Raw genomic sequence first — 11,357 nt, 5'->3', positions numbered from 1 at the left:
ATGGTTGAGCATGTGAAAGAGAAAACGAGCATGTGTGTGTATGATTGCACGTGTGAGAAAGCGAACAAGTGAATATGTATGTGTATGATTGTGCATATGATGAAAGTGAATGATCATGTGCATGTGTGTGTATGATTGAGCATGTGAGAGAGTGAACGAGCATGTGTGTTTCTATTTGAGCATGTGAGACAGACCACAAATGATAGTGAAATGGGATGTGACCTTTGTGACAGGGACTAGGATCTCCTGTTCTTTTAAGAAACAGAAGTATGAAAAACAATAACCTCTGAACCCCAAACATTACTTTTGCTATTATTTTATGTTTTCCTTTCTTTACTGACCACGTGCAGCTGGAAAGATAGCCAATGCTTTAATAAGATAGTATAAGACCTTCAGCATTAGTGTAGACTAGCTTGGCAGAGCTCCCAGAGCTTAGGTCATCATTGGCCCCAGAGTCCAGATAAAAAAAAAAAAATGGAGCTTTTACTTTTAAAAAAATCTGTTACAGACAAATGCTTAGTACAAACAATAGTTACACATCTGGCCATTAGGAGTTTAAATGCTAAATGCCTAGAACATTATAAAGTTTCTTCACTTATGCATTGAAGCTAGAAATATGTAATCAGGAGCTTTTCTGTTAATAAAATAGATATTAATACTTCTAATTCTAATTATATATTTAATTAGTTCAATAATAGTAAAGAAAAACAAAGCATTCAGTTAGCTAGACTAAGCATATACGATGCAAACTATTATGAAATGATATTCATATATCTGAGGTCAATTAATTTTTTTATAGTTAAATTCTCCTGGCCATGTTACCTGACTTATATACACCGAATATTGGAAATTATGTGATTTTTAGTAAGAAAAATACAAAAGGCCAGGGGCAATTCTATAATGAGGCAGGGCGAGGCGACTTTTTGAGGCGGCAAAATTTCCCCCTGAAACCTTCCTGCAGCAGCCGCCTCACTCTTCATTCAGGCAAACAGTTCTGCATGGAAGAAAACCTGCAGTGCTGGTGGAGTGGAGACAGAAAAGAGACCATGGGCTGCCAGTGGCCAAAAAAAAGAGAAGAAAGACCGTGGGCCGCCTCCAGAGCCCAGACCAGTGGTGGCCAAAGAAAGGGAAAGGAGCTGCAGCGAGCTGCTGGATCCCAGACAGACGGCAGCGGGGGAAAAAAAAGGAGGCAGCAGGCCAACTCTAGTGCTCAGGTCACCGGCGGCCAACAAATTAAAAGAAGAGTGTTGGCGCAGGCAACCAAGGGGGGAAAAAAGAAAGAAAGGCCGCTGCTGGAGTCAACGAACAAGAAAAAGGCTGCTTGCTGCCGCCAGAGGCCAGGCTGCTGGTGGCAGCACGTGTGGCATCGGTGGTGGCCAAAAAAGAGTCCGCAGGCTGCCGCCAGAGCCCAAGCTGGTGGCAGCCAGAAAAGAGAAAGGAGGCTGCAGCACAAGCTGGAGGCGGTAAAGAAATAAAAATAGAGACTACGGGCCACCGCCAGATCCCAAGCCAGCAGTGGCTGAAGAACTGGAAAAGGTGAAATGTGTGTGTGTGTGTTTGTATTGGATATTATTTGATGTAACTGCAGCTTTGAAATATTTTATTGCCATTTGGAAAAGTTTTATATGAGTTTTTAATAATTGTATGCTGTTTATCAGCTGTTTTGAAATTTTTGTTTTTATTAGTATAATTTTACTGTTATGATTGATGTCTAATATTTCTTGATTTTATAGTTTGATGTTTTGATGTTTTGAGGACTGGTGATGTTTCTGGCTTTTTTGCAATTTCCAGTTCAGTTTTTGTTTGCACATTTCTATGGTCTTTTTTTCTGTATTTAATGAAGGTCTGCCTATGTTCTGTACATGTGATAGAGGTGAGATATTCTGCTAGCATGTATTTTTGTCTAGGGATCTATAGCAGCCTGGCTTGTTTTGTTTTCCTAACAGGAGGTATATTGGTTAGGGATGTGAATCGTTTTTCAACGATTAAAATTATCGTCCGATAATTTTAATATCGTCTTAAATCATTATAGAACACAATACAATAGAAATTCTAACGATTTATCGTTAAAAATCGTTAAATCGTGTTAATGCGCACTAACAGAAAATGATACAAATTGACACTTTCCAGGTCAGTAAAGGTCAGTTAGGAATGAATATGTATTCCTATGGCTGGCTGCCCTCTTATCTATTGATGTTACCAAGGTTCCCACTGAGGTGATGGTTGGGGGGATGGGAAATGGAACTGGAAACTCAGGAACACTAACAGAAAATGATACAAATTATTGACACTTTCCAGGTCAGTAAAGGTCAGTTGGGAATGAATATGTATTCCTATTGGCTGGCTGCCCTCTTATCTATTGATGTTACCAAGGTTCCCACTGAGGTGATGGTTGGGGGGATGGGAAATGGAAATGGAAACTCAGGAACACTAACAGAAAATGATACAAATTATTGACACTTTCCAGGTCAGTAAAGGTCAGTTAGGAATGAATATGTATTCCTATTGGCTGGCTGCCCTCTTATCTATTGATGTTACCAAGGTTCCAACTGAGGTGATGGTTGGGGGGATGGGAAATGGAAACTGTTGGTAGTTGACAAAAAAAGTAATGTGATCAGTCAATATGACTAGAACTTGTGCCCTATTCCTGATACCAGGGGTGTTGTGATCTTCCTGCACTCAGTGCCCTATCCCTGATACCAGGGGTGTTGTGATCTTCCTGCACACTGTGCCCTAACCCTGACACCAAGGGTGTTGTGATCTTCCTGCACACAGTGCCCTAACCCTATTAATACCAGGAGTGTTGTGAACTTCCTGCACACAGTGCCCTAACCCTGATACCAGGGGTGTTGTGATCTTCCTGCACACAGTGCCCTAACCCTGATACCAGGGGTGTTGTGATCTTCCTGCACACAATGCCCTAACCCTGACACCAGGGGTGTTGTGATCTTCCTGCACACAGTGCCCTATCCCTATTAATACCAGGAGCGTTGTGATCTTCCTGCACACAATGCCCTAACCCTGACACCAGGGGTGTTGTGATCTTCCTGCACACAGTGCCCTATCCCTATTAATACCAGGGGTGTTGTGATCTTCCTGCACACAATGCCCTAACCCTGACACCAGGGGTGTTGTGATCTTCCTGCACACAGTGCCCTATCCCTATTAATACCAGGAGCGTTGTGATCTTCCTGCACACCGTGCCCTAACCCTGATACCAGGGGTGTTGTGATCTTCCTGCACACAGTGCCCTAACCCTGACACCATAGGTGTTGTGATCTTCCTGCACACAGTGCCCTATCCTTATTAATACCAGGAGTGTTGTGATCTTCCTGCACACAGTGCCCTAACCCTGATACCAGGGGTGTTGTGATCTTTCTGCATGCAGTGCCCTATCCCGCCTGCATTACTAGTGAGAGGCTGGCTTCACAGACAGGGGGGAGCTGCCTGACCCTCACTCCTGACTTCCCCCATGTCCCAGCCAGTGAATGCTGTGTGGGTGAGGGGGAGGGGAGGATGGTGAAGTCTGAGACAGCTCCCTCCCTGCATTACTAGTGAGAGGCTGGCTTCACAGACAGGGGGGAGCTTCCTGACCCTCACTCCTCCCCTCCCCCATGTCCCAGGCATTGAATGGTGTGTGGGTGAGGGGGGGGGGGAGGATGGTGAGGCTGAAACAGCTCCTTCCCTGCATTACTAGTGAGAGGCTGGCTTCACAGACAGGGGGGAGCTGCCTGACCCTCACTCCTCCGGGGTGTTGTGATCTTCCTGTACACAGTGCCCTATCCCTGATACCAGGGGTGTTGTGATCTTCCTGCATGCAGTGCCCTATCTCTATTAATACCAGGAGTGTTGTGATCTTCCTGCACACAGTGCCCTAACCCTGATACCAGGGGTGTTGTGATCTTCCTGCATGCAGTGCCCTATCCCGCCTGCATTACTAGTGAGAGGCTGGCTTCACAGACAGGGGGGAGCTGCCTGACCCTCACTCCTGACTTCCCCCATGTCCCAGCCAGTGAATGCTGTGTGGGTGAGGGGGAGGGGAGGATGGTGAAGTCTGAGACAGCTCCCTCCCTGCATTACTAGTGAGAGGCTGGCTTCACAGACAGGGGGGAGCTTCCTGACCCTCACTCCTCCCCTCCCCCATGTCCCAGGCATTGAATGGTGTGTGGGTGAGGGGGGGGGGGAGGATGGTGAGGCTGAACAGCTCCTTCCCTGCATTACTAGTGAGAGGCTGGCTTCACAGACAGGGGGGAGCTGCCTGACCCTCACTCCTCCGGGGTGTTGTGATCTTCCTGCACACAGTGCCCTATCCCTGATACCAGGGGTGTTGTGATCTTCCTGCATGCAGTGCCCTATCTCTATTAATACCATGAGTGTTGTGATCTTCCTGCAAACAGTGCCCTATCCCTAATACCAGGGGTGTTGTGATATTCCTGCACACAGTGCCCTATTCCTGATACCGGGATGTGTGCAAGAAGATCACAACACCCCCGGTAACCGGGATAGGGCACTGCATGCCGGAAGATCACAACACCCCCGGTATCAGGAATAGGGCACTGTGTGCAGGAAGATCACAACACTCCTGGTATCAAGGATAGGGCACTGTGTGCAGGAAGATCACAACACCCCTGGTATCAGGGATAGGGCACTGTGTGCAGGAATATCACAACACCCCGGAGAAGTGAGGGTCAGGCAGCTCCCCCCTGTCTGTGAAGCCAGCCTCTCACTAGTAATGCAGGGAGGGAGCTGTATCAGCCTCACCATCCTCCCCCCCCCCCCCCCCTCACGCACACACCATTCACTGGCTGGGACATGGGGGAGGGGAGGAGTGAGGGTCAGGAAGCTCCCCCCTGTCTGTGAAGCCAGCCTCTCACTAGTAATGCAGGGAGGGAGCTGTCTCACCCTTCACCATCCTCCCCCCCCCCCCCTCACCCACACACCATTCACTTGCTGGGACTTGTGGGAAGGGAGGAGTGAGGGACAGGCAGCTCCCCCCTATCTGTGAGGCCAGCCTCTCACTAATAATGCAGGGAGGGAGCTGTCTCCGCCTTCACCATCCTCCCACCCCCTACTCACCCACACACCATTCACTTGCTGGGACTTGGGGGAAGGGAGGAGTGAGGGACAGGCAGCTCCCCCCTGTCTGTGAAGCCAGCCTCTCACTAATAATGCAGGGAGGGAGCTGTCTCCGCCTTCACCATCCTCCCCCCTCCCCCTCACCCACACACCATTCACTGGCTGGGACATGGGGAGGGGAGGAGTGAGGGTCAGGAAGCTTCCCCCTGTCTGTGAAGCCAGCTTCTCACTAGTAATGCAGGCGGGAGAAGGCACTGCATGCAGGAAGATCACAACACCCCTGGTGTCAGGGTTAGGGCACTGTATGCAGGAAGATCACAACACTCCTGGTATTAATAGGGATAGGGCACTGTGTACAGGAAGATCACAACACCCCTGGTGTCAGGGTTAGGGCACTGTGTTCAGGAAGATCACAACACTCCTGGTATTAATAGGGATAGGGCACTGTGTGCAGGAAGATCACAACACCCCTGGTGTCAGGGTTAGGGCACTGTGTGCAGGAAGATCACAACACTCCTGGTATTAATAGGGATAGGGCACTGAGTGCAGGAAGATCACAACACTCCTGGTATTAATAGGGATAGGGTACTGTGTGCAGGAAGATCACAACACCCCTGGTATCAGGGTTAGGGCACTGTGTGCAGGAAGATCACAATACTCCTGGTATTAATAGGGATAGGGCACTGTGTACAGGAAGATCACAACACCCCTGGTGTCAGGGTTAGGGCACTGTGTTCAGGAAGATCACAACACCCCTGGTATCAGGGTTAGGGCACAAGTTCTAGTCACATTGACTGATCACATTACTTTTTTTGTCAACCTACCAACTGTTTCCATTTCCCATCCCCCATATATTGTCAGTGGGAACCTTGGTAACATGAATAAATAAGAGGGCAGCCAATAGGAATACATATTCATTCCTAAACTGACCTTAACTGACCTGAAAAGTGTCAAATTGTATCATTTTCTGTTAGTGCGCACTAACTCCTGGTTAGTGCGCACTAATCGGAAAAAACGATTTTTTAACGATTTTTTAACGAAACAATCGTGCCAAACACGATTTTCTTCTCTTGCCAGACGATTTCAATCGTTAAGACAATAGGGGACACGATTCACATCCGTACTCATTTTTGGTTTTTACCTGCCGGTGCCAGTGCAAAAGTGCACAATTTTGGACACATTTAAAGTTACTTCATCTGCTCTGCCTTTCCCTCTCCCTCACATCATTGATATATGTCACCGGGGATGATAAGATTACTACAACGATTTAACATTTTTCCGTGGTTTTATAATGCCCACTGCCTAGTGCCCACTGCACACACTTTGCCTTCTGCCAGGCAAACAGTGAATGTCATCCTGTCTGCTCTGTCTGCACTATTTCTCTGTCACAGACAGGCTTCACAATACAGCCTGTTATGCTGCACTTTCTGGCCTGCCTTCACTGCTTGCTTATGCCCAGTACTACCTAGCTCCCACTGCCCACAATGTGCCCACTGGCAGTCATACAGAGAATAAATAACTAATCTGAAGTGTAGCTAAGGCTTCAATCACGAAAAAGGAAAAACAGAACAACAAGCAAAGCAACACAAATCTACAATGATGCAGAGATATTGTGATGCCATGCTGCCGCCATGGTTTGTTTTCCTGTCTTGTGTTAATGGGCTGCCACAGCAAAAATCCTTACCAAGAATTCGGAGAGACCTCAGAGCTATGCTTTCACACAGACAATGTCTAGAGAAACAATGCAGAGCAAGGCTGTGACATGCTCATTCTTTGAACTCAGCATCACTGTAACCCGCTCTGCGGCATTATAGGAGACTAGGAAAATGCTCCGCTGCGATACATCATAACTCTCATTGCTTGACGGTATGCCAATCCGTCCCTTCTCTGCAACCTGCCCGCTCCACAGTGTATGAACCTTTCTCCATACATTTGCAACTGTTGCTATGCCTATGATTTCCATGGGTCTTTTGACTATAATTGCTTATAGAAATCATTCTGTTTGACAGAAATGAAACAAGTAGGATTCCTTTAGTTCACGGGTCCCCTTCAGCTCATTTTGGACCCTAAAAGTTTGGAGTCAGAGTTTAAAGCTTTTAAAAAAGCTCTAAAAGCATGGCTGTTCGAACAGGCTTATATTGACTATCTTGAAAAAAAGGACTCATTGGTTTAAAGAAACATTATTTTTATCTTTGTTTTATGTTCATTTATTAATAATTGATTAACAATTTTATTTTTTATCATATTTTACTGTACCTTTTAGATATTTCAGTTTGATTTTATGATTTTGTAACATGTAAACCGTTGTGATGTATATTATGAAAGATGGTATACAAGAATTTTTAATAAATAAAATAAATAAATAAAAATAAACAAGTTGGCTCCACTGATTTCATTTTTATATTTTGTTTTCAATGAATGCACTTCTCTAGCTGAGATGCTTGTTCAATTAGTCCGCCTTTAGTCTGGCATCAAGACTTCAACAGTTGCTCACACGTTAAAAGAAGAGGTTAATTGGTTCCATAATGTAGTGGGTATCACATCTGCTTTATACATGGAAGGGCCTGGGTTCAATCCCCAGTGGAGCTATTTTTAACTTGCTGCAGAAACAGGCATGCGTCTGAGTGCAAGGATAACTTAGATACCGAAAAAGCAAGTTGAAGACCAATGGGTTCCATATATGTGAAGTGAAAACCCCACCTGTCAGGTTTTCAGGATATCCACAATCTATATGCGTGGGATAGATTTACAGGCCCTTCCTTCTATGTTTGCTACTTGATCTCATGCAAATTCATAGCAGATATCGTCTTCCCCAGAAGAAGTGTGGGAATGGTTACTGGAGACAAAATAAGGAAGCTTTAGGTAAACTCCTAAGCCAACACCTTGTGTGGTAAAAAGAATTGAGTCCCTCACAGGCTTTCTGCTTCGGATATATTTAAAAAAGGTTTTACTGTGAGTTTTTGCCTCTACAGCCAACTTCTTTTCAAATTCTCTCTTAGCCTGTCTTATCAATGTCTTACATTTAACTTGCCAACATTTATGCTTTATCCTATTTTCTTCTGTTGGATCCTTCTTCCAATTTTTGAATGAAGATCTTTTGGCTAAAATAGCTTCTTTCACCTCCCCTTTTAACCATGCCGGTAATCGTTTTGCCTTTTTTCCACCTTTCTTAATGTGTGGAATACATCTGGACTGTGCTTCTAGGATGGTATTTTTTAACAATGACCACGCCTCTTGGACATTTTTTTACTTTTGTAGCTGCTCCTTTCAGTTTTTTTCTAACAATTTTTCTCATTTTATCAAAGTTTCCCTTTTGAAAGTTTAGCACGAGAGTCTTGGATTTGCACTTTGTTCCTCTTCCAGTCATTAAATCAAATTTGATCATATTATGATCACTATTGCCAAGCGGCCCCACCACCGTTACCTCTCTCTCCAAGTCCTGTGCTCCAATGAGAATTAGATCTAAAATTGCTCCCTCTCTCGTCGGTTCCTGAACCAATTGCTCCATAAAGCTATCATTTATTCCATCCAGGAACGTTATCTCTCTAGCGTGACGTGATGATTCATTTACCCAGTCAATATTGGGGTAATTGAAGTCTCCCATTATTATTGCACTACCAATTTGGTTAGCTTCCTTAATTTCTCTTATCATTTCTCTGTCCGTCTCACCATCTTGACCAGGTGGACGGTAGTATACCCCTATCACTATAGTCTTCCCCGACACACAAGGGATTTCTACCCATAAAGATTCAATTTTGTATTTAGTCTCATGCAGGATGTTTATCCTGTTGGACTCTATGCCATCCCGGACATAAAGCGCCACACCTCCTCCTGAGTGCTCCTCTCTGTCATTGCGCTATAATTTGTACCCCGGTATAGCACTGTCCCATTGGTTATCCTCTTTCCACCAAGTCTCTGAGATGCCAATTAAGTCTGTCATCATTCACTCCTATACATTTTAATTCTCCCATCTTACTTCTTAGACTTTTTGCATTAGCATACAAACATTTCAAAGTTTGTTTTTTGTTTGTATTTTCATTCTGCTTTTTAATTGATAGGGATAAGTTAGAAATTTTTAGCTCAGGAGAGGTTTTAGTTACAGGCACTTGGACTACTTTTCTAATTATTGGAACCTCACTGTCGGGATGCCCTAATTCTAATGCATCATTAGTATCCTTTAAAGATACCTCTCTCCGAACCATGCACTGCTGAGCGATTGTCGGCTTTCCCCTTTGTTCTAGTTTAAAAGCTGCTCTATCTCCTTTTTAAAGGTTAGCACCAGTAGTCTGGTTCCACCCTGGTTAAGGTGGAGCCCATCCCTTCGAAAGAGACTCCCCCTTCCCCAAAAGGTTCCCCAGTTCCTAACAAAACTGAATCCCTCTTCCTTGCACCATTGTCTCATCCACGCATTGAGACTCCGGAGCTCTGCATGCCTCTGGTGACCTGCGTGTGGAACAGGGAGCATTTCAGAGAATGCTACCCTGGAGGTTCTGGATTTAAGCTTTCTACCTAAGAGCCTAAATTTGGCTTCCAGAACCTCCCTCCCACATTTTCCTATGTCGTTGGTGCCCACATGTACCACGACAGTCGGCTCCTCCCCAGCACTGTCTAAAATCCTATCTAGGTGACGCTTGAGGTCCGCCACCTTCGCACCAGGTAGGCATGCTACCAGGCGATCCTCATGCCCACCAGCCACCGAGCTATCTACATTCCTAATAATTGAATCACCAACTATGACGGCCGACCTAACCCTTCCCTCCTGGGCAGTAGGCCTTGGGGAGATATCCTCAGTGAGAAAGGACAATGCATTACCTGGAGAGCAGGTCCTTGCTACAGGATCCTTTCCTGCTGCACCTGGTTGGTGCTCTCCCATCATGAGATCCTCTTCCTCCAAGGCAGCACCAGGGCTGCCAGTCTGAAGTTGGGACTTGACTACTATGTCCCTGAAGGTCTCATCTATATACCTCTCTGTCTGCCTCAGCTCCTCCAGGTCTGCCACTCTAGCCTCCAGAGATCGGACTCGTTCTCTGAGAGCCAGGAGCTCTTTGCATCGCATGCACATGTACAACTTCTCACCGGTGGGTAAAAAATCATACATGTGACACTCGATGCAAAAGACTAGGAAGCCCCCCTCTTGTGCTGAGCTGCTGTCTTCATCTCAATTTTCATCAGTTCCTAGTTAAGTTTTAGGTTGCTATGGGAGTAGGACGTTATCAAAATTGAGATGAAGACAGCAGTCCAGCACAAGAGGGGGGCTTCCTAGTCTTTTGCATCGAGTGTCACATGTATGATTTTTTACCCACCGGTGAGAAGTTGTACATGTGCATGTGATGCAAAGAGCTCCTGGCTCTCAGAGAACGAGTCCGATCTCTGGAGGCTAGAGTGGCAGACCTGGAGGAGCTGAGGCAGACAGAGAGGTATATAGATGAGACCTTCAGGGACATAGTAGTCAAGTCCCAACTTCAGACAGCCCTGGTGCTGCCTTGGAGGATGAAGGTCTCATGATTGGAGAGCATCAACCAGGTGCAGCAGGAAAGGATCCTGTAGCAAGGACCTGCTCTCCAGGTAATGCATTGTCCTTTCTCACTGAGGATATCAGAGCCCGGTAGTGGCCTACTGGGCTCTGATCGAATTCTCAATAAAGGTTTTGTTGGGGTTTTTGTTTTTTTTTTTTGTGAAAGTGGCACTTGCCTATAAATTAAGGGATGACCTGGGGGGGGGGGGGGGGGTTGGGAAATACAAACAGTCTTAACTTCAGTTAGTCAGCCTGAGTGACTCACTGCTCTCTTGATTAACAAATGTTGGTGCCTATTCAAACCCAATCACACTACCTCAACACCTTTCCAAGGTGAGTAACTGAGCTGAACTATTCAACTTTTCTACTTAGGTATATACTGCTCCTACCTTATTTCTAGCTTCTGGATACTTTTTGGGTTGGTTGTTTTTTTTTTGTGGGGTTTTTTTTCAATACAAACACTCAGTTTGTATTGCAGACTTTTAAAAATAAACACACTACCTACTGCTACCTTATTGACTGACTATTTAAAAATACAGTCTAACTTGTTTATTCACTGCCTACCTACTGCTACCTTATTGACTGACTATTTAAAAATACAGTCTAACTTGTTTATTCACTGCCTTTCTGACTATTAAAGGCACAAACACACTAAATAATATTCCCAAATAGTTAACGTTGCCCCAATACTTTTAAAAAAGACAATGTCCCAAGCAAAAACTTACTGATTCCTTTCAGCCACCAGCAAGGTGAGACAGGTGATCTG

This window comes from Rhinatrema bivittatum, chromosome 2 (assembly GCF_901001135.1).
Source record: "Rhinatrema bivittatum chromosome 2, aRhiBiv1.1, whole genome shotgun sequence".
Lineage (NCBI taxonomy): Eukaryota > Metazoa > Chordata > Amphibia > Gymnophiona > Rhinatrematidae > Rhinatrema > Rhinatrema bivittatum.
The sequence above is the reverse complement of the archived record's forward strand: the minus strand, read 5'-3'. Positions refer to the sequence as shown.